Below are 24985 nucleotides of genomic sequence, written 5' to 3'. Positions count from 1 at the left end.
TTTAAGTTTTTAATAGTTATTTCTATGTCTTTAGGTACAAGGAATGACAACTCCTTTATGAAAATGAGTTACAAATACATAAGTTAATTCCATATTTCTACTACAACAAATTTATCAGGTGATATCAGTTTCCCCCTTTAACAGATAAGAGATCAAAATTTCTGATGCTAGGAAATTCAATATACTGTCTTAGTTCACTAAGGCTGCTATACCAAAATACTATTAAACTGGTGGCTTAAAAACGATGAACATTTACTTCTCACAGTCCTGGAGGTTGCAAAGTCCAAGATCATGACATGTGCAGATTTGATGTCCAGTGAGAACACCCTTCCACGTAGACCAATACCTTCTCACAGTGTTCTCCCATGGCAGAAGGGGCAAGGGCTTTCTTGGGTCTCTCTTTTTTTTTTTTTTTTTTTTTTTTGCGGTACGCAGGTCTCTCACTGTTGTGGCCTCTCCCGTTGTGGAGCACAGGCTCCGGACGCGCAGGCTCCGGACCCGCAGGCTCAGCGGCCATGGCTCACGGGCCCAGCTGCTCCGCGGCATGTGGGATCTTCCCAGACCGAGGCACGAACCCGTGTCCCCTGCATCGGCAGGCAGACTCTCAACCACTGTGCCACCAGGGAAGCCCCTCTTGGGTCTGTTTTACGAGGACACTAATCCCATCCATGAGGGCTCTGTCCTCATGACTTAATTAACTTCCAAATGTGATTAATCACCTAATACCATCACCGTGGAGGGTTAGGGTTTCAACATATGGATTTGCGGGGCGTGGGGGAACACAAATATTCAGACCATAGAACTTTCCTTTCAGCAAAGATCTTGCTCAGTTCAGTCAAGAATGACAGGCACCAAAGGGGATCATCAGGTTGTCAGAGGAAGATGCTCTCAGTTTTCTTGCTTCAACACATAGGACAGAGAGAGGTAAAAATTATGTCAAAGTATCTTGTGGATTTCACAATCTCTATCACATAAATACTACCCTTAATAGTATTTTACACATTGCATTAACTCTGACCCATCAGATCTTACAAAATAAGTAAATTAATTTACGTTACCAAATAATTAAAGTGTGCCGTAGACTCTTCGATGTTTTTGCTGCCTAAAAAAGCATGTTTCACTATACTCTGCTCAAAATATAAAATGTGTATTGATGGCTCTCTTCCAACAGGACTAGAGCATGCCATTGGCTACCTTTGGTGGAGTTTTTCTATGTCTCATTTCAAATGATATTTACCAAATGATATTTCAGACATGTAATATTGGTCATGGTTCACAGCTGGAGGCCATTGATCGATGTATCATGTAATCAGTGTGGGCTAGCATAACAAAATAGCCTAGACTGGGTGGCTTAAAACAACAGAAATTATTTCCTCACAGTTGGGGAGGTTGAAAGTCTGAGATCAGGGTGCCAGCATGGTTGGGTTCTGGTGAGAGCGCTCCTTCTGGCTTGTAGATGGCTACCTTCTCATTGCATCCTCACATGACAGAGACAGAGAGAGAGAGAAAAAGAGACAGAGGGAAGGAGGCTCTGGGGTCTCTTCTTATTAGGTTGTCAATCATATCTTGAGGGTCCCACCCTCCTAACCTTATCTAAACTTAATTACCTCCCAAAGGTCCCATCTCCAAATATCACACTGGGAGTTAGAATTTCAACTTATGAATGGGGGGGCACAGTTAGGTCCATAGCAATTGATTAATAGGAATTATTAGCATTCTTTCCCTTCCTCTGCCTGGTGCAATTCCTCAGTTCTGGGTAGTAATCCTCCCTTTTAAGGTCATCCATATTTGGCATCCATATTTGCTTTGTACTTTGTTATGAAATATAAATATCTTGCTTCCCTATAATTTTTACCTTTCTATTATCCATTATCTTTTTCCTCTAAATAGCAGCCTGATTTTCCCTTGGAAAACCCATTGATCCATTTACAGAGAATGTGGTATGGATTGGCCTGACCTGACTTTGGCTCCAGAGTTAAATACTTAACCTAGGTATAAACCAGTCAGCATATTCCATCTCACGTCTTATACTGATTAAATTAGAGTTAGGCAGGAACTAAATTCAGGGCAATTAAATCATGCCAATTTTTATCAGAAAACCTACAGAAGAATAGCTCTTTTGGGTTGGTGTTGCTGAGAGAATATCGTCCAGAGATGGACTGCTGGGAACTATCTTGTCCCCTTGATGGAAGCCAGTGAGTGAGAATGGAGCTAGGATAAAGGATTGAAAAGCTGAACAGGAGACATACATTCTCAATGATATCATTTAAACCCCTGGATGCAGCAGTGTCCCGAAATTTACCATTGGACTTCTCACTTAGAAAAGCCAATTATTTTAGTGTGAGTTCACCCAGCAGTAGTCCCGGAGATAAGGATGATAGTGCAAGTAGTTTGTGTAGGGACTGAGCCCAGAAAATACTGGCAGGAGAGTAGTTTAGTGAGACAGGCAAGATTAAAAAAAGCCAATTAAAGGTACATTAACAAACAAGCTGTCATTCTGGGCAACAGGAACCAACTCCTACTGGGGAACTCCAATATAGAACACATGCTTCCGTTCTCCTGCCTGAGAGGCAAGGGAGCTGGGGTGTTTATCCACCGACTCCTGTCGCTGGTGGATGAATGCTCCTAATTATTAATTCTAGAGCACTTCCAGCCTCTCCCACTCAAGGGCAAAGGAGCCTGCAGGTAAAGAGTCACAGGTGCTGGATGTCAGCAGTCAGGCCAGTGAGAACGGAAGTGTTGGGTGCAGAGGGGATGTCCACCAGAGCCGAGCAATCCATTTCTGACATTCCTTAAGTCCACTTAAATGGGATTTCTGCCACTAAAACTGAAGAGCTCTAATTAAAACCATATGCCAGCTAGATATAAGTTCCCCAAGGTCAAGGATCCTGTCTCTGGTTCTTTCCTTAATTCTTTACCTATAAAGGACACAGTAAAACTTCCATGGTTGATTTTTAAGAGCACATTTTCTCTGTTAATTCCAGCAATTTTTTTAAAGAAGCAAGGAGATTACACATAAGCAGAGCTATGGTTCACCAGAAATATAAACAATTTTCCTCCTGGGACCTCAAAATTTATGGGAAAGAGCAAAATGTTTATTCAAAAAGCTGATAACAAGAATTTGTTCATAAAAGCATCTGTACAGATTTGTCTTGGGGTCAATATGAAATCTGTTCAACCCACTACTACGTCTGCAACTAAAACCACATTGATTTCAATAAAATAAAATAGCATTTTATCTGTAGAAAGGATAATGAAATTCATTGTTTAACAGTCAAGAACAAAATCAAAGAGTATCTTTTTTTCAATTTCTTTATTGTGCTAAAATACGCTCAACACAAATTTTCCACCTTAACCATTTTTAAGTGTACACCTCAGTGGCATTAAATACATCCAAACTGTTGTCCAACCGTCACCACCAGAACACTTACCATCTCTCAAATCTGAAACTCTATACCCATTAGATAAGAACTCTGCATTCCTCCCTCCTTCCAGTCCCTAGAAACCATAATTCTACTTTCTATCACTGATTCTGACTACCGTAAGTACCTCATATAAATGAAATTATACAGTGTTTGTATTTTTCTGATTACCTTACTTCACTTAGCATAATGTCCTCAAGATTCAACCATATTTGTAGCATATATCAAAATTTCCTTCATTTTTAAGGCTGAATGTTCCATTGTATATACAGTAAGTCCCCTACATACGAACATTCAAGATTTGAACTTTCAAAGATGCGAAAGTGTGTTCGCATGTCCAATCATGTAAGTTAGTTCACGTGTCTGGCATATGTTGTCATGTGCGTGCATCTTCTACAGGTGGTTGTGTTTTGTGTACTTTACTTACAGTACTGTATGGAGTACAGTAGTACAGTATCTTTATTTCAAGCCCAGGATGTGAGTGAGTGAAATTACAGCTAGCCCTCCATCTCCTTTTGCTGACACTCCTCTCCCTCCTCCAGTCAGTAACTTTTCTTGCCTGTTCACTTGATGTCAGCCCCTGTTTGCAAACCCTTGTACTGTACTACTGTACTTTTCAAAGTACTGTACTGTAAGATTAAAAATGCTTTCTTTATTTTTTGTGTTTGTTTTTTATGTATTATTTGTGTGAAAAGTACTATAAATCTATTACAGTACAGTACTATATAGCTGACTGTGTTAGTTGGGTACTTAGGCTAACTTTGTTAGACTTATGAACAAATTGGACTTGTGAACACACTCTCAGAATGGAACTTGTTTGTAAGGGGACTTACTGTATCTCTCTTTTGGTTACTATTTGCATAGAATATATTTTTTACATTCTTTCACTTTTAACCAATTTGTGTCCTTAAATCTAAAGTGAGTCTCTTGTAAACAGCATATAGTTGAATCACCCTTCTAAAAAAAATCCATTCTGCCAATCTCTGTTTTTTAATTGGAGAGTTTAATTCACTTACATTTAAAGATATGAAGGGACTTTATTTTGCTGTTTTTCTCTATTTGCTTTATAGCTTTTTCCCCTCATATCCTGCATTATTGTCTTCTTTAGTGTTGATTTTTTTTATAGTGAAACATTTTAATTCCCTTCACATTTCCTTCTGTGTATATTCTGTAGTTATTTTCTTTGTGGTTACCATGGGGATTACATTTAATATCCTAAAGTTATAACACTCTAATTTGAATTTATACTACCATAACTTCAATACCATACAAAAACTGCTCCTTTTAGCTCCATCCCCAACCCTTCAGTTGTTGATGTCACAAAATTACATCTTTATATAGTGCGTCCAAAAACATAAACTAATTGTTTTTTAATGAATGAGTCTGTTAAATTATGTAAGGAGCAAAATGTGGAGTTACAAACCAAAGTTACAATGATACCAGATTCTATAATTGCCCGTGTGTTTACTTTTACTTCAATCTTTACTTCTTTATACAAGTTCAAGTTACAGTCCAGTATCCTTTCATTTCACACTGTAGGACTCTCTTGAGCATTTCTTGCAGTTCAGATCTAGTGGTAACCAACTCCTTGGCTTTTGCTTATCTAGGAAGGTCTTGATTGCTCTCTCATTATTGAAGCACAGTTTTGCCATATATATGATTCTTGTTGGCTTTTTTCCCCCTTTTAGCACTATAAATATATTAGTCCATTGTCTTTTGGCTTCCAAAGTTTCTGATGAGAAATCTGCTGATTATCTTATTAAGGATCTCTTGTATGTGAAGAGTCACTTCTCTCTCCCTGCTTTTAAGTTTCTCTGTTTTTGGTTTTGACAGTTTGGTTATAATGTGTTTTGCTGTGGGTCTCTTTGAGTTCATCTTACTTGGAGTTTGAGGAGATTCTCAGATGTCCATATTAATGTATTGTATCAAATTTAAGAAATTTTAGCCACTATTTCTTCAAATATTCTCTCTGCCTCTTTCACTCTCTTTTCTTTCTGGGACTCCCAAATGCGTATGTTGGTCTACCTGATGGTGTTCTGTATAGGTTCTGTTCACTTTTCTTTGATCATTTTCTTTCAATTCTTCAGACTTGATAATTTCCGTTGTCCTGTCTTCAAGTTGGCTGACTCTTTAATAGCCTGCTCAAATTTGTCTATGAATTCCTCTAATGAATATTTTTCATTTCAGTTATTGTACTTTTCAGCTACAGAATTTCTTTTGGGATTCTTCTTAGGTTTTTCATCTCTTTATTGATATTTCCCTTTTGTTACACATCATTTTTCTTTACGTCCTCCATGTCTTCCTTTAGCTCTTTTAGCATCTTTCAGACAGTTCTTTATCTAGTAAATCTGCCATCAGGTCTTTCTCAAGGACAGTTTCTGCTGGTTTATTTTTTCCTTTGAATGAGACATACTTTCTTGTTTCTTTGTGATTTTTTGTTGAAAATGAAACATTTGAATCTAATAATCTGGTAATTCTGGAAATCAAATTTTCCCCCTTCCTTCAATATTGTTTGCTGTTTTTGTTTTATTTTGGTTGCTTTAGTGTGTCTCTGTGCCAAGGATTAGCCTGAGGTGTAAACTTAAGGTCTTTTCATGTCTTTTCTGAGCCTATGCCTTTCCCAGGGCATGGGCGGTGACTTTCTAATTTCCTCTATATATGCAGCTGCTTTTGAATGTCTTTAACATCTGGATCCTAATGGGGGAAAAGAGAAAAATGAAAGTGGGGAGGGCAGGTGTTGGCCCCTTAAATCCCCTAGAAGTCAATTCAGCCTGAGGGGAAGGGTCTTGAAACAATGGGAGGAGATGCAACAACACTGTTGCCTGCTTCTGTGACTCTACCTCTAAAATCAGAAGCAGCGATCAGTGATCAGATCACTGATCTTACGTATTTGAAGGAAAGGGTCTTATTTCCCACTCTGGCTCCCCAAAACTACACGCAAGCTGATTCAGGAGCACATGTACAGCTGCCTGCCACACCTGGGGTTTGGGGGATGGGTGACTGCTGCCAAGCTAAGCCTTCAGTAGACTGCAGAGTTCCACAATAGTTACATCTGACATATTCTGCCAGTGCTATTGTTGTCTGGTTGGGGACATGGATTCCTGATGCTTCTTACTTCATCATCTTCCCAGAATCCTCCCCCAGAGGATTAATTTAATAGATGTAATTCAAAGTAATAGATGAGTATAATCAGAGCTAATACTGGACATCACATGTAAAATGTAAACATACAATTGTATTATTTCAAGCACTCATTCCCAAGCATGCACAAACTCTCAGTCAGCAGTTTTCTCCAATGAGTCAGAAGTGGTTATGGGTCTATCCAACCTAGACACAACTGACTAGCTTTAGTTAGGTTTTTGTTCTGTTTTGTTTTGTTTTTTAACAGTTGGAGATCAGCAGTTAACTGAATTATATAACTTTAATTTTCAACATTAGAGTAATGCAATAGGAGCTACAATAGTGGAGATTTTAATAAAATAAACAGTGTAGTTGTGGTCTCTTCAGTACTGTGTGGTTCATCAAGTAAAACTGGCATGTGCACTCAGCAAGGGACTCTACCCTGTGGGAAGGTATGCATTGTTTAATGTCATAAAGGACCTCTTCCTCCAGAAAAACAATTGAAAACCCTACAGTTGGAACTCCCTTCTCCGTGAGAAATGAGATTAATGGCAGAAGGCTAATAGATGAATCTGTGTAATCAGAGACCAGCTCAGGGGCTGATCTTAGCCACATGCCCTAGGGTCAAGCACAGAGATATTGCCTTCTTTTCCAAATGCTCACAGAATGTGTTCTCACATCTGATAACTCAGCTTTTTATACAATTGGCTCTCATTAGGAAGACAGCCTTCAGCAGTCCATTAATTTATTTGTGGCTTCTAATTATTATAAATTAAGAACACTGAGGTTTGATATAGAAATACAAGAGGTTCCCAATTTATTATCCATCTGGATTCCCAGTGCTTAAAAAAAATAGTCAGTTGTTAAAACTGCTTTTCCTATGGGTGTAATGTGATATATGAAGGTTAGATTACAGACAGCCCTAAAAGACTTATCAACCATTATGTTACTATCCCAGCTGTAGAGTTCAACCCAGTCACCTAACACTATTTCCTTGAGAAAATATGACAAGAAGGTCAAACTCCAGATACTACAGAACCAACTCCCAATGCACAAGGGGCCCAAAGATCCATTTTCTATGACTTGGTGCAGAAGTCTGAGGTGATTGGGAGCTTTGGGGAAAGTGAGAATTAGGGTCAGATTCTTGAGTGGAGCATAGAGTTAAATAGGAACTGGTACTTGGATGAGAGAATAAGAGATAAAGAGACTTAGGGTCCGAGTCATATGACAATCTCAGGTAATTTTTAAATTCTGAGGCCTATTCCCTAATTTCCTCCTTTCTGTTATTCTACAACCTCTACTTCTTGGGACTTGGCAGAAAGCCTTGCTGTTACGGAAAACACAGACACTTTAAGACAAGAAGGAAGAAAGGAAGTACTTCAGGCAAGAGCTAAGTGGAAATTTTTGTGCCACTCACAGGTATAAAAAACAGATGAAAGTTGGTATAACACTTTAGAAACTGGCAGTTTCTATTAAAGTTGAACATGCACTTTACTATGACTTAGTAATTCCATTTCTAGGTATATACCCAACAGAAACACATACATGTAGTCACCCAAAGAATGTACTAGAATGTTCATGAAAGTTCTATTAAAAATACAGATTAGAAAGTGCCCAAAGAAAACGTCTGGTTCTGGAGGAGCAGAGTGGGGGTGAGGAGTGCTAATAAAGGTTAAGGGAGGTTAACAAGAAAAAAAAAACTGCCCAAGTGTCCCTTATTTCCCTAAATGGATATAAAAATTGAGATATGTTCATGTGAGAGAGTACTCTACAGCAACAAGAACAAACATGCAACGAAATGGATGTAGCTCACAAAAATAATGTTGAGTGAAAGAAGCCAAGCACAAAAGATGATACACTGTATGATACCATTTACATTAAATGTCAAAGCAACTAAAACTAATGGATATTATTAGAAGCTGGGATAGTGGTTTTGTTGGGAATTGTAATGCTGGAAAGGGACATACTGATAATGACTCTTGGTGTGGTTACATGAGTAGCTCAGTCTGGAAATATTTCTCTCACTGTATCCTTATTAAATGTGTACTTTTCTGTATATACTTCAATAAAAAGTGTGTGTGTGTATGTCTTGTTTTGTATTGTTTTTACAGCATAAAAACCACAAGTATTGTCAGTCTAACTCACCACCAGGAAAATGAACCTCTTCTTTCCTCTGAGTGACTAACACTGTCTCTTGATGTGACTTTTCTGCATCAGCTCTGACAACAGTTAAGAATGTCAGTATACAAGAAGGAATAGAAAACTGATACTGTTTTAAATAATCTGTAATTTCGATTTTTTTCCTGAAATACATTATATTATATGTTTGAGATAATTCTAGTACAAAGTATAATAAAACTAGCTGTATAATAAACAGTTTAAGTCATTAGTAAGTGGAAAAGAAACATTTACTGGACAAATGTTACCCTAATGATTACTTGCTTGTGCGTTGCTATACTGTGTTAATAATTTGCTTCATTACCTTGCTGTTTGATACATAGTGTGAATTTCTCTGTCACTGTAATGACTGTAATGACAAATTTTCATCTTACTGCACAATCAAAATGGTATTGATAGGAATGAACTCCAGAGGCTGGGCCTGAGCAGAGAGGTGATTATTCAGGCTTAGTACTCAGTTATATGACCTGAACCTCTCAACTTTTACCCTACCTGTTAAATATATGCTGTGTCATTAAATGCTTTCAAATATAAAAAAAGAAAAGTCTCCCTGGTTTTCAGTCTGATCATTCAGGCAAATATTCAGAGTCAGTTGCCTTGACACTTGCCTCCTGAACAATTCCCACGGCTCCCCTTTCCTCCTCAAATGTGGTGCCATATGTGGATGGATATCTTGCCCCAGGGGTGATAGGGACACCTGTCAGCTCAAGTACAGATTAACCCACTAAGGCACACGCATCCTCCATCCCCCGTCTTCTGCTCTGAGTCTGCACATTTAGTGCTGACACCTGCCTGCACAGCCTCTTGGGAGCTGCTTGCATCCAGCTCCGTGTGGGGCTGGTGTGCACCCACAGTGACTGGCTGCTATCCCAGGCCCCTGCAGATGAGATCAGTGCCTCGTAAACTCACCCTGTCCTTGCAGCAAACACGATAAAGCAAAAATAATTACAAATTCTGTATCCAATCACATGGTGCCCACAGCTCAGCATTCAGCATTTATAAATGTGCTGATCTGTTATCGGATACTAATCTGGTTCCTTTCTGTGTAGAGAAATATCACAATAAATTCAATGAGCTCTCATGAGAACTGCCCAAATCAAAAAGCTTTTTGTTTCTATTTAGACTGCACAATACCCTGTTTGATAAACTAGCTGTGCTAAGCAGTGGCTGAACAACTGAATTTAGACTCGTGGAAGCCTGGATTGGGCTTATAATGAATATGAAATAGGATATCACTTCATTCCTAGAGAGTTCTGACTCCCCCCCACTCAAGAGGTAATGTTTTCCAGGGGAAAAAACAAAGAAATTTGTGTCATTTATCCCACCTTTGCTGCCTATCATGTATGTAAAGAACTAGGAATGCACCCTAGCTAGAAGAGACGGTGCTGAGGATTTTGAAATAATTAAAACTGAGTAAGCTGAGTCACTTTAGGCAAATGGAAGTTGGTCTATAAATGTCCCCACTGAATTCCGTCCAGTTCCAGAAGTTCCCTTCCTCTAGCACTTATGTAGGTGTCAGATCTTGCCTGAAAACTGGTTTACAAAATGCATAACGGAAAGGGGTGGACAACCCAGAATTAGAATGTAGGAGATCACTTATGTTTCACTTAAATTTAGACTTCATTTTGTTTTTATTATCTTTCTTTAAAAGTTTAATCGCACTTGGAATTTTACTTCAACAAACAGAGTTAACTATAAGTATGTGTATAATAAACCACATATACTCACATAGTCATAGAGAGAAAGACTCTAAAATTGGGAGCTTTATTTCGATATCAGTTACTACTCACACAGGGAGCTGCCAACAGTGAACCAGCTAAAGATAACCAGATCCCTGCCCAAACCTGTCAGCTCCAATGTTTCTCATTCCATCATTATGTTCCGTTACATACTGAGGACTTCTTAGTCTGCCCTCATTATAATTTAAATAACCTTAGCTCCACATTAAGCCAGCAAAGTGAATGCTTTAGCTTTCTACAGAAAATAGGACAGAAAATGTGTTCCTTTGGCTACTGGGCAGAGGGTAGCAGGAGAGGACCCCAGAAGAAGGGGAAGGGGGGGCTGATGACACATTTTGTTTCCTATGCAATTTTTTCCCCTGAGGATTAGCTGATAGGACTTATCTGGTTCTCAACCTCTTCACCCCTCACAGAAGTGCTTTTATTTGATGGATCCTGGGAGGTTCAACCTGACCTTGGTCTTGAACAGTTCTGATCTTGGAGAAGCAAGATTTCAGCACCTCTAGTCCAATTCTACAAAGTCGTATGTGATCTGCCCCCATTTTGGCCTTCCCCTTACCTCTCTGATCTCATCTCCTACTATTGATAGTTTGCCACTTGATCGCTCCCTCAAAGCACACAAGCCTCCCTCCTTTCTAGAAAATTTCGGATCCTTTCTAGTCTCAGAGCCTCAGAGACTTTGCATTTGCTGTTCCCTCTGCTTCCTTCCCCTGGGCTACTCCTCCCCAAGATATTTATGTGAATTGCTCCATCTATCTTTTTTTCTTTGGCTTTATTCAGTTGTAACCTTAGTGATATCTTCCCAGACCACCCTATTTAAAATCACAACCCCTTCCAATGGTTCCTATCCCCCTTCTTGCTTTATTTTTCTTTAAAACATTTAACCTCATGTAGCACGGTATGTATTTTACTTTCCTTTTTTTCTTTATTTCTTGTCTCCCCTTACTACCTGCCATATGAGAACAGGAACCTTTGTCTCTTTTGGCTTTATTCCCGGCATCTAGCAGTGTGCCTGTTACAGAAAAAGCACTCAATAATCAATTGCTGAATGAATGCATGATTTAGTTATGCAGGCCTGATGAATTGGCTTCTGCCTTATTGCTTAGGCCTAGATCTTGCTTTGGCAACTTCCCTTCACTATCAGCACCTGTTTTCTTAAGATTTGGGTCCTGACCCTGAACTCTGACCTAGGTTTGTCTTTCACTGTCTCCTAACCGAATTTTCCCTAATTCCAACATCCTGAGTTTCTGAGCATTTCTATTCCTGAATTTCCCCATCATTGTAGGGTCCCTGTCCATAGGATCATTGATTACCTGGTTTTCATTTAGTCAAAAAATCATTTTTCAGTGTCATATATGGACTGAGAATTATGCATATCCCAGGGACAAAATGATGACGAGGACAGAATCCTCGGATATCTGGGTGCTCTTACTGCCTTAATACCCTCTTTTGTCTTTCAGCTTAGATCTTTAGTTCTTCCTGAAGAGCTCTGTTCATCTTTAAAGATGAGGGTCTAGTTTCAGGTCCAAAGTCTTTGGCTGTGGCCCATTCCGCTGTTAACTAGCAAACCATACCTCCTAGAGTTTGAAATTGGAGGCCAGCCCTGTATAATGAATACTGCAAAAAAATCATAAGGACACCTGAGTACTCTGTTTTGTTGATTTTCTACTTACTGATTTTTTCCTTCAGTTATTTTCATAAATACTGACCACTTTTTTAAAAAAACAAATTAAATATATTTTACTTAGCAAACCACTCTTTCCTTCCTCTTCTCCTTCAGGACATTTTTCACTTAGCAACTTAGGCAATGCCAAGCTTGTTCAAACAGCCAAGGGTTTAATTCTTATAAATCTGAAACTCCCCCTTTGGCTTAGAAGTGGACAAACTTGTACTTTTTTAGGCTCCCCAGTTTTGTTTGTACAAGTTACTGCCTCATGGTTTTAATATTCATCAGGTATTTTAACTACTGAAAGTCATTACTTTCTACAAAGAGCTTCACTTAGAGAAGCTTCATGAGATACACTCTACTTCATGAGAAAACAGTGGTTGCTCTGAAACACAAAGTCTAATCCAATGTGAAGGTCATGTAACAGCCCATCAGATAAGTGTCCAAACCCATTCTTTATCTGGTATCTGGTTATCGTTAATGCTCCTAGTGTCTTGAGTTCACAAGCCCTCTACAACCAAGCACATTAATTGAACACAAATGTCATCAACTTCTCTTCGCTCTCTTTTCCTAGGAAGGAGGTTGAGGGGGAAAATATCCTGTGCTTTGACATCACCTGCAAGCTATATGAGTGCACTTATTGGTCCAATGGTTAATTTATCAGTCACAGTTTTCATTCATGTTCCAGTACCACCTTAAAAGCTCAGTTCACAGACCCAGAAGAAATGTGTCCAGGATTTTTTAATCTCTCAGCCCACAATCTGCCCATTACACATGAGCAAATTTTTTTTTTACAACCACATTATAACCAGGAATTAGGTTTCTTCTATTGCAGATCCAAGTTGAATGGACTGTATTATAAATAATTACTTTCCTTAGTCTAATAAATGGAGTGGAGTGGCCATAGTGAAGGTTAAGGAAAGGTAAGCAAAGCAGAGGTGCCAACCCTCGGGGCAGAGTCCTGGCTGCTGACTTCTCAGTTCAGGCTAGATTGAGTTTGTATTCCCATGTATCCTAAGGTTTCAACACCCCCGCCCCAAATCCTCAAAACAGCAAGGTTATTTTATCATTGTAACCTAATACATATTGCCTAGAAAACCTTTATTGTTTCTGGACCTCAGAGAACACTCAATTTCTATCATCTGAAAACAGTGAGAGAATAAATTTAATCATTTTAAGGCCCAAGTAGTAGAACCTACTTCCTTCTTTCATTCTTCTGGATTTTTTATTGAATAAAGTTTTCTTTCTGGAATCTTCCATCCTTTCCTCTCTGATGATTATTTTTCCTAGACAGCTTATACTATCATCTTAATAAAACCTTCTCTGATATTGCTACCTCGTCAAGCTCTCAATGGATCCTCCTTTCCTTTCATTGCTAAAATCTTCATAGAATAGTCAAAATGCTCAATGCCTTCATCTCTCACTTTATAGTTGCTTCTTAACTCCCTGTAATTTGAATCCCACAGTCACAAATTAACTATAGTTTCCAAAGCCACCAATGAAGTTTTAAATACCAAAAGCACTCTACAGTTATTAGTCTTCTTCAACATTCCTCCTCCCTTGTGAAATTTACCCTTATTGGTTTCTACTTGTCTATGGTGTGTATTTCCTGATAATTTCTTCTTTAGCCCTTCATTCATTCTCCTTTCTATATTCCCCCTTAAACAGAAACATTTCCCAAGACCCACTCTTTAGTCTTTTGTCCTTTATCTGGCATGCTCTACCTTGGCGATTTCATCAAATGTTTCAACCATCATCTCTAAAGCAAATCACTCTTAACTTTGTCCCTTGCACTTGACATTTCTTCTGAGATCTGAACTCCCATTCCAATTACTCACAGTTCATCATTGTGAAACTATCAAAGCTGGAACCATTAATAAATATCTTCTAAACAGAACTCATCATTTTCCCAGAAGCTGTTTCTACTCTCCTATTTACTGTCTTGGTAAATGTCACCTGAGTATGCGTATCACTTCTTAGAGAAAACTTTGAGTAAAGGAGTTACCGCCCTCCTATCCTTCAATTAGTAATTAAATCCTGTTAGCTCTGCCTCTACACTGTTGCCCACAATTATCCACTCCATCCTTTCCCATCGACTGTCTTCTCATCCAGGCCCTCCTCTGCTCCCTCAGGCACATTTGCCATGTCTGCCAAACAGGGCGCTTTCTCCAGGTTCTCTCATCCATTCTCTCACTTTGAGCCGAGTTATCTATCACTCTAGGGCAATCATCCTAAATGGCTCCCTCTACTGGATAAAGTCCAACCTCTTCGGCCCCCCTATAGAAGACTATGTTAAGACCTCATTGACCTCATACCTTCACATAGAGCCTACACTCTGGCTACCCTTTTCACTTATGCTTCCCAAATGCACTATCAAGCCTCTGTGCCATTTGTAATCTTATTCTCTTTGTCTAGAATATTCTCCTCACTCTCCCATTTTATCTGGGGAACTCCCACTTATGGGTACAGGTCCAGCTTAAATTTCAAATCCTCTTCACAATAATCCCTGAGCAAAGGCCATGGCTCCTCTTTATAGATTGTGAACTCCTTCAGTACTGAGGCTGCTTCTTACTCAGGACCTAACTCAGTTCTTCATACATGGCCGCTGCTCCATGAGATCACTTACTTTGCAAATATTTATTGATTCCTTGCCATATAGTGAGCATTATTTTTAAGTGTTGACAATACAGTGATGGAAAAAGTAGATGCAATACCCACCTTCACAGGGCTTACAGCTTAGGGAGAATTATAATAGGTAACCACTCTAATGGAACACCAGGGATTCCTTTAGCTTCTTGTGCCTTGTATGATCTTTATTAACCCCAGAGAGTAACTTCTTGTATATGAAGTTGCTAGTTTCCCTAAACTGCTAATTAATGCATAATTATCCAGTAATAAGTTTAGATATCAAGAGGAAAATTAACATAGTGATCTGATGCCTAAAGCTTACCTTTTTTAATATATATACAAAAGAGGAGGACTGAAGAAAGGATAGAGAAATACAGTAAATGTGTAAATATGAAGGTGCATGTGCATGTGTAAGTCTGTTTTTCTGAGGCAGTTGGAAGGATATAAGTGAAAGGAGAAAGAAGACTATATTAAGAAAGGCTGGAGAGGCACAGTGATGAAAAAGACAGGGTGCTGAGTAGTAGCTTAAGCCACAATCTGCTGTTATATTTTTGGGTGATTAACCTGTTGGTTCCAGAAATCACACGTTTTGTGACCACTATTCTACAACATTACTGAGTTTTCTAGCAGTTGGCTGGATTCTTCCAGGAACGGTTAGGTCTGCAATTGCTTTGTTAGACAAGCTGAACACAAGGCGATCACTCAGTTCTATCAAAAATGAGGACAGCATTTCATGCAATGAATTTAGGAAAAGGGAAGAGTGAGGCAATTCTTCATGCTACTTTGGATTCATTGTAATTGGCTGTAAAAATGTCCATAGGATTTTCCCTTAGGAGCAAGATACATTATAAACTGCTTGGCACTGCTAATCTTTCTAACATATGTTTTTTAATTTCAAGGAGGAGTTTACTCTTACCATTTATCTCACCTAAAAACATGCAATGTTATTACTAAAACCATACTGGTACAAAGGTTGAGATAAATCATGTGGGCCGATGGTAATTTATAAATGCTAAACTGTAATCGGGCTTAGAGTTGTACCCAACAGCCTGCTGACATTCCCACGCACGACAGGAAGGCTCAAGCAACACTTTCTCAGAGAAGCTTTCTCCTGCACAAATTGGAAGGTTCTCAGAACACAGCCAGCTTGTCTGCTCCTGATGACTTAATGAGAACTCTGAATGGAGGACCAGCCTCCATTTTCTTTGCTTTTTTTTTTTTTAAAGTTTCTATGCCATGTAAAATTTCCAGCGATTGGCTGAAGGAAGAATGCAGCTGAGGGTCAAAGTTCCGAAGTTACTTCCTCTTTTTCTTGGGAGGCACAGAGCTGTGTCTGGAACCTCGGTTAGAGCCTCGGCCTGACCCGTGCACAGATGCCTTCCTCTTCCAGCTCATACTGCGACTCTGTTCCTCTTCCTCATAGCGACTTTCACAGTCAGCCTTTTGGGCTTCTTCCTCCAGTTCACCCCAATCCTGTCCACTCTCTTCTTCACTGCCCAGTGATTCCTTGGAATAATCTGATTCTTCAGCTTCTGATGAATAATCTTCCTCACTGTCCTCCTCCTCTTTTTCATAGTCATCCTCTGAAGGATTAAAAGTCTCATCTTTGATTTAAGACTCAGAATCCCCTTCCTCAGTATCACTCCCCTCATCCTCAGGTTCCAGGAAAGACCAGCCACCTTGTTTGAAGAAGCCTTCAGGGTCATCAACATTAGTCTTCATAATTGTAGTCCAGTTGAGGGACTGTACTCCTTCTGTGTACTTTAGGTCACAAGAATTCAACCATTCCTTGATGGTGTCAAGAGAGGCAACATGAATGGCATTGATGGTTGTCACTTTCTTGCTGTAGTCCTTGTAGACGATTACTGTGTCAAAGTTCTTCTGGTGAAACTGGACTTGCTCCAAGTGAATCAGCTCCACTTCATCCAACGTCACCACAAAAGGTGGCCTTTCTGTAGCATTTACCAGCACAATACTAGTAGGCTGAAGGAAGCAGGTACTCCTATAGGAGCTCTGTTAAATCCCAAGTCCCCAAAAGGCACTTCAAAGTCCAGTTCCTCCTTAGTTAGAGCCTCTACTTTCTCAATGAAATTTTTAAATGCTGTTTTCAGTTTGTGCCTCATTTCTCATTCCATCTGCTCAGCATAGAGGTCATCTCAGTCATGCATATGCTGAGGTTTCCCCAAGTCTGTGGTGATCTCCAGCACCCCTTTGCTCTCCTTTCCTGGACTCCATGGTCCCTTCATTTGGTCAGATCCCCTCTGAGCAAGTCGAATAGCGATGCTACATGTCCTGACCAACGTCATCCCAGTTAAGGCCTCCAAGAAATCCAAACACTAGGTCCTCTGTCAACCTTCCAACTACATTTCAGCCCACACTTGAGGTTTCTTTGCTGTAGACACAATTTCGCTGAACACAAGAGATCAGGAAAAGTGAGGGTGGTACTGAGAAGAATAACCATGGATAAAAATACCAGTATTTCAAAATGGGGTCAAATAGGAGACCAGAGAAGTGATTTCAAATGAGAAAATAATAAGGGTTATTATTGTTTGAGTCCTTAGGATGTGACAGGAACTGTACTAAACATTTTACATCTAAGGTTTCATTTAGTCTTCAAACCATCTACCTATGATGTAGGTTTTATTATTTTTCCCATCATACAACTATGGAAAGAGACCCAGAGAAGTCAAGTAACTTCAGGATTTCTGCCTAGTAAGTAAAGGAGTGGAGACGTGAATCCAGCTCGAGATGAAGTCAAAGATTTGACTTTTAACACTCTTGAGTATTGCTCTCATTAATTCTAGAATCAGCAATATTTCAATAATTATGTAAAAAATACAAGACTGTCTTAAATACTTGTATGGTATTTATTAACCCCTAAGAAAAGAGACTGTTCTTTTCAAAAGCCTATTGAAAAGAAACCACTGACTGCAGTCTACTCCTCATTTCTGCTGTTAACAATTTGGGGGCTCCTTAGCAGAGGGGCCACACCCATGCTTGCTGTGCTCTGCACCTCTTTTCCAGGCACACCTGAGTCTGGAGGAGACAAGACTGCATGAGGAAACTCACAGAGTTCCCCCAACTACTTACCTCTTTTAAAGATGCATTATCTAGAAAGCAGTATTATTACACACTGCTTTGTCATAATCCATTAGGAGGCTGTGTTGCAAGGAACTTATTATTAAAATAGAGTTCAAATCCTCAGACAGGAAATTTCAAAATAAATGAGAACAGGGTTTCCCTGGTGGTGCAGTGGTTGAGAGTCCGCCTGCCGATGCAGGGGACACGGGTTCGTGCCCCGGTCCGGGAAGATCCCACATGCCGCGGAGTGGCTGGGCCCGTGAGCCATGGCCGCTGAGCCTGCGCATCCAGAGCCTGTGCTCCGCAACAGGAGAGGCCACAACAGTGAGAGGCCCGCGTACCGCAAATAAAAGTGCTAAGAACTTTATAAATATCTCATTCTATTCTCATTAAATCTCTAAGATCTGTGTTTTATTCACCCCCATTTTACAGATAAGAAAATGGTGCCTTGAAGAGGTTAAACAATTTGCCGCAGAGTCTTACAGTCATAAAGGTCAGAGCCTAGGCTGAAACCCAGAGCTATGGAGCTATAAAGTTTGATTCTTAACCTTGATCCCACACTGCCTCTCACCAGCATGCGCTGATAGGTTTTCATAAGTGGTAGAAAAGGGATACTTGATAGAGAGCCACCAATTGGACATGTCATGTGTATGCACATGGGAATGTATGGAACATGGGAGTTATTTATTGTGTGTGCCAAAGCGATATAAAAAAAAGACTAAAATCACTGTTCTCGAGGCAAAACAGAGGACTAAGAAATATAATTTGTCATTGGTTTCATCATCTAATTCCTGGATAGCTTTGGAAAGTAATTCACCTCTGTTTCTTTAATTTACAATTAGGGAGAATATTTGACATCTATCTTCCTCATAGGAATGTTTTAAGGAAAACTAAGATATGGAACAATCATTGTAAATATTTCTCATTTGATAGATTAATGTATCAGTGTCATGCCATGTTAAGGAGTTTCAACTTTATTCTTTAAGCAATAAGTTGCTGGGGGAGATTTCCAGGGAGAAGCATAACATGACCAAATTAGCATGATGCAGAAGGGACACTGCTGAAATATGTAGAATGGATTGAAAAAAGTAAACTTTCTTTAAGTGTGCTGATGTGACAGCAAGGTTACAAAGTAGGTCTGAAGCAGAGGAGGCTGGGTGTGGGCTGAGTGTGGAAAGATGGGAAAGAAAATGGTCATGTAAGAACACACAAGGAGAAAAGAAGCATCTAGACCTGGGAGCAAGGCAGAGGATGCTGCTTTACCTCACTGCTTTCTCACTGTTTTAGAAATATCAAAACAATGTGATTACTTTGAATTCCAACCAGGAGATTTAAGATTTGATGGCAATATAAAATGGGTGTGCACTAATACACCTCTTAGAAGCGAACAGTTAGAAAACAATTTTTTCAAGATCCTTTCTAGTTCTAAGGAAAAAGGAAGTCTTTTTAATGTTTTAGCTAATATCTGGAGAGGAGCATCACTTAGGGCCGCGTACAAAGCTATGCAACACTCTGACTACCAAGAAGATACACATGCAAAGCTTCTCAGATTATTATTTTTACCTTCTATCTCTCAGAAGAAATCAAATGAGCGTTTGAAAATTGATTACAAAATTTAGCTTTTGTGTGACATTGACCAAGTTACTTAAATTCACTTACAGTTTTCTCATTTGTGAAATTGGAATAATCATAGTAATAGCTTTAGAGGGATTTTGTGAGTATTAAATGAGTACAATCTACCTATAGTCAGGGTTCATATTTTAGTATCAATACATTTTAGCTGTATGAGTATCAATGATTTTGTGTTTGAAGGAATCGTGTGCTATGAAAGACTGTGAAGGTCAAAGGAGACAGGACTCCATACACCGTGCTTGTATTTCTTTTGATCTTCCCTAGATGATATCCACTCTTTTTAAAAGGTATAGTACATAAAATGATGCTCAACATTGCTAATCATCAGGGAAATGCAAATCAAAAACCACAATGCAATATCATCTCACACCTGTCAGAATGACTATCATCAAAAAGAACACAAATAACAAATGTTGGTGAAGTTGTAGAGAAATGGGAATCCTTGTACACTGTTGGTGGGAATGTAAATTGGTGCAGCCATTGTGGAAAACAGTATGGAGGTTCCTCAAAAAACTAAAAATAGAACTACCATATGACCCAGCAATTCCACTCCTGGTTATGTATGTGAAAAAAGGCAAAAACACTAATTTGAAAAGACACAGGCACCCCAGAGTTCATAGAAGCATTATTTACAATTGCCAAGATATGGAAGCAACCTAAGTGTCCATCAATGGATGAATGGATAAAGAAGATGTGGTGTGTGTATATATATATATATACTACTTAACCATAAAAAAATGAAACATTGCCATTTGCAACAACATGGATGGATTTGGAGGGTATTATGCTTAATGAAATAAGTCAGACAGAAAAAGACAAATACGGTATGATATATCACTTACAGGTGGAATCTAAAAAAAAAATAAAACAAGCTAGTGTATATAACAAAAAAGAAACAGACTCACAGATATAGAGGACAAACTAGTTGTTACCAGTGGAGAGAGGAAAAGGGGGAGGGGCAAGATAGGGGTAGAGGATTAATAGGTACAAACTATTATGTATAAAATAAATAAATTACGAGGATATAGTGTACAACACAGGGAATACAGCCAATATTTTATAATAACTATAAATGGAGTATAACCTTTAAAAAATTGTAAATCACTATGTTGTACACCTGTAACATACAATATTATACATGAACTATGCTTCAATAAAAAAATTTTCTATGAGAAAAAATATTCTCTTTTCCATTTTCTGAAAGAGTTTGTGCAAAATTGGTAGTTCTTTCAATATTTGATCGACTTCATCAATGAAGATATCTGGGCTTGGAATTTTCTTTGTGGAAATAATTTTAATTATGAATCAAATTAATGTAATATATAGGGTAGACTTCCTATAGATACATAAGAAGACTAAATTAACACTGAATTATCTACTTTTAAGGTTTGGATTTTAGAAAGAACTTTGAATCTCTTGAGTTATAAGAATTTTTAAGAAAAAATAATTAACAAATTAACAAATCAGTACTGTGGCTAAAACAAGATGAAATAAAGAGTGTTATTTAGAAAGGGGATCTTAAATTCAGTAGAAATACTGATGCAAGAAGAGCCTTTTTTTAATGTTAAAAATGTCACTCTTGTTGCCCTTTCCACAAGAATGCTCTGTTTTATAGTGCATGCAAATTCCTTTAATCTAATTTATTTATTACAATAAAATCTCTGTCTGCTTTATTACTCCTCCTAGTAGGGTAGGAACTGAAAGTCAGATGGCTCACCCTGTGTCACGTAGTGAGTCACAAGGTCAGAACTAAGTTTGGGGGTGGGGTCACGTGATCAGGCCAGTCTCTTAGCAGTGCCTTCAACAACTTACTCATCACTGTTCTGGGCTGCTTGCTGCTCACAGCAGCATCTTCCTCCCTCATCTGAGTTTTTCCCTGCTACCACATCTCTCACCCCTTTTCCCTGACCGCACTGTTAACTACAAAGGACAGACTCCTAGTATCTTTATGCCCTACATATTAGGCTGTGTCAAAGGACACATATAAAAACCTGATTTGAAACCTGCTGTTGAACATTTTTGTTGACAGAGCTGGATTCCTGATATGCCTGCTCTATTTACAGATAATTTCTCAGTCGTCCTGGTGTTTGCATTATTGTCTCAAGTCCCAGACAGATGCATCTCTTTGTTTGACCTAAGTCCTGTGCTCCTGTACTAACTTATTAGTCCTTAAAGTGTGATCCCTCACCAGCGGTATCAATATCACCTGGTCACTTTTTAGAAATGTAGGTTCTCAATCCCTCCAAGGTATGGGGCCCAGCAATCCATGTTTTAAAAAGCTTTCCATGTGATCCTGACACACACAAAGGTTTGAAAACTACTGTTATACCTGCAATAGGGGAGGAGGAAGCAGAATTTGGCCTTTTTGGTTCCAGAATGGGACCAATGCTCACATGATGGGGGATTAACAAAAAAGAAGATGTTCAGATGTTGAATAGCAAAAAAAAAGAAAAGAAAAGAAAAGAAAAAAGCCTATGTCTACTGTACATTTTTTACAACCATCAATTTCAGAAAGACTTAGAATTTACTTAATATAAAAAAAATAGCTTTGGTGGTATAGTGGTGAGCATAGCTGCCTTCCAAAAAAAAAAATACTAGAACAATTCGAGCTCAATTACACATGGCCCTGATTCACTACATTCCCTATTCTACTACCTCTGCTTTCAACAGTAAATACCTGATGTCCATTTCGATTTCAACAGTAAATATTTGATGCAAGATGAACATGATCTCACATCTTAGGTATGAAAGTAGCTTTGATTATTGGGTTGTTTTTTTTTTTTTTTTTTGCGGTACGCGGGCCTCTCACTGTTGTGGCCTCTCCCGCTGCAGAGCACAGGCTCTGGACGCGCAGGCTCAGCGACCATGGCTCATGGGCCTAGCCGCTCCAGGGCATGTGGGATCTTCCCGGACCGGGGCACGAACCCGTGTCCCCTGCATCGGCAGGCGGACTCTCAACCACTGCGCCACCAGGGAAGCCCTATTGGGTTGTTTTAATATCACCTATTGTTTGAAGCTTTGTCTACAGCTCAGATGAATATGAGGTGCTGCCTTTCCTGACAGCTATTTCTGCAGAGTTTATAGGATTAACCAAATAAATACTTGATTTTGATTCAGCTGACATCCCCAAATATCCATTGGTTGGCGCTATTTGACCTCATTAATCTCCAAACCAAAATGATATTATGTACACAACTCTATTTATTTTGGTGTGCAATAAATCATCTTTCTACTTGAAAATAGTAGCACTACTATTGGTTTTGTTAGGTAATATTTATTGATTGCTTGCTATCTACTAGGCACTACTTTGGCTTTACACATAGTCAGTCATTTATTATCACAACCCCACCACATACGTACTAGTTTATCCCCACTTTCATTAAAGCAATTGAGAAAAAGTGAGATTAAATAATTTCAACACATATGAGGTATCACCTCACACCCGTCAGAATGGACAGCATCAAAAAATCTACAAACAATAAATGCTGAAGAGGGTGTGGAGAAAAGGGAACCCTCTTGCACTGTTGGTGGGAATGTAAATTGATACAGCCACTATGGAGAACAGTATGGAGCTTCCTTAAAAAAACTAAAAATAGAGCTACCACGTGACCCAGCAATCCCACTACTGGGCATATACCCTGAGAAAATCATAATTCAAAAAGAGACATATACCACAATGTTCATTGCAGCACTATTTACAATAGCCAGGACATGGAAGCAACCTAAATGTCCATTGACAGGTGAATGGATAAAGATGTGCTACATATATATAATGGAAATATTACTCAGCCATAAAAAAGAATGAAATTTTTTAAAAAAAGGAATGAAATTGAGTTATTTGTAGTGAGGTGGATGGATATAGACTCCGTCATACAGAGTGAAGTAACTCTGAAAGAGAAAAACAAATACCGTATGCTAACGCATATATATGGAATTTTAAAAAGCGGTACTGATGAACCTAGTGGCGGGGCAGGAATAAAGATGAAGACGTAGAGAACAGACTTGAGGGCACGGGGGGAAGGGGAAGCTGGGATGAAGTGAGAGAGTAGCATTGACGTATATACACTACCAAATGTAAAATGGATGGCTAGTGGGAAGCTGCTGCATAGCACAGGGAGATAAGCTCGGTGCTTTGTGACGACCTAGAGGGGTGGGATAAGGAGGGTGGGAGGGAGGCTCAAGAGGGAGGGGATATGGGGATATATGTATACATATAGCTGATTCACTTTGTTGTACAGCAAAAACTAACACAACATTGTAAAGCATTTATACTCCAATAAAGATGTGGAAAAAAATAATAATTTCAACAAAGTCACACAGCTAATAAGTGGTGGAGCTGGGATTTTATTCTAGGCAGTTGACTTCACACTAGGCATACAACCATAAGATAACCACTGTCCCAGTGTTTCTGGGACTGAGGGGTTTCCTGGGATGCAGGACTTTCAGTGCTAAAACTGGGATAACCCCAGGCAAACCAGGATGGTTGGTCACACTGCAACTACTATGCTGCAAGATGTATTTACGTCCTTTTTCCCCCCTTGAGTGGCATGTGAAATATATCAAGCTAATGGCTGACTTCCATAGTTCCAGGAAACAGTAGACCCACGTGTCTGTACAGGGGCACAAGGCTCTTAGGTGTCTCTACTCCATTTCCATCATTCCATTCCAGAGTGTCCATTACTCAAGGTCATCACTTAATGTCCCCTTTCAGGAGACAGGATCCAATCTAAAGAGGTTTGCTGTTCCAGAGATGTCCCTGGATTTCCCCAAATATTCCACTAAAAACTAGGGTAAGAGATTCTAAGAATTTGCTTCAATATAAATTGCCCAATTGTTTTTCTTTAAAAGAACATAAAACTCTTTAATAAAAATTCCAGCTCATTAGTTTCAAGTTTGTAATAAGGAATTATAAAGGGACAACCCAACGAGGAATTGGAGGGGGAACAAGGAAAGGAAGATAGAAGAGCTAGAACATTTAGCGGGGATTTAATTTACTTCGTAGTTTAAGACTGAGAAAGATAGCACAACACAATGTTCCTCAAACACACACAAAATTTCACAGTTACATGGAAGGGAGTACATGAAGTCAACAGGAGGACCCACCTGCAGACTAGTGTCAATAATTTTCACCTCCAAAACTCAGGAAGGATCAACTCTCAGCCTCCTAATGTGAAACTGTGGGAAATTCCTTCATGATAGTGAACCCTCTATTAACTGAGCTATCTATAATAGTTAGATACGTAAATACTGATATTTAAAAGAAAGGATCGTTAACTAATTTATTCTGTCCCCATTCCTATCCCCACAGACAATCTCTTTAATTGTTTACCTGTTTCTTGTAGTAGTTATGTCTTTAAATGGTTATTATCTCTAGATAAAAGCCTCACACAGCTAGTTCTAGATTTTCCAGTTTTTCATATTATCTATTGACATCCTTCTCTATCTGCTGAGTTATGTTGTTTCGGTTACTAAGAAGAAGAGAGGACCTGAGAGGTCCTTGGATCACACCTTGAGAACTG

General features: G+C 39.0%; 1 pseudogene; it reads right to left on the bottom strand.

Annotated features, from left to right (window-relative positions):
• Positions 1-16049: 16049 nt before the first annotated feature.
• On the bottom strand, positions 16050-17059 carry LOC132507939 (FACT complex subunit SPT16-like; annotated as a pseudogene).
• Between the last annotated feature and the right edge of the window lie 7926 nt (positions 17060-24985).

This window comes from Lagenorhynchus albirostris, chromosome 17 (assembly GCF_949774975.1).
Source record: "Lagenorhynchus albirostris chromosome 17, mLagAlb1.1, whole genome shotgun sequence".
Lineage (NCBI taxonomy): Eukaryota > Metazoa > Chordata > Mammalia > Artiodactyla > Delphinidae > Lagenorhynchus > Lagenorhynchus albirostris.
The sequence above is the reverse complement of the archived record's forward strand: the minus strand, read 5'-3'. Positions and strand labels throughout refer to the sequence as shown.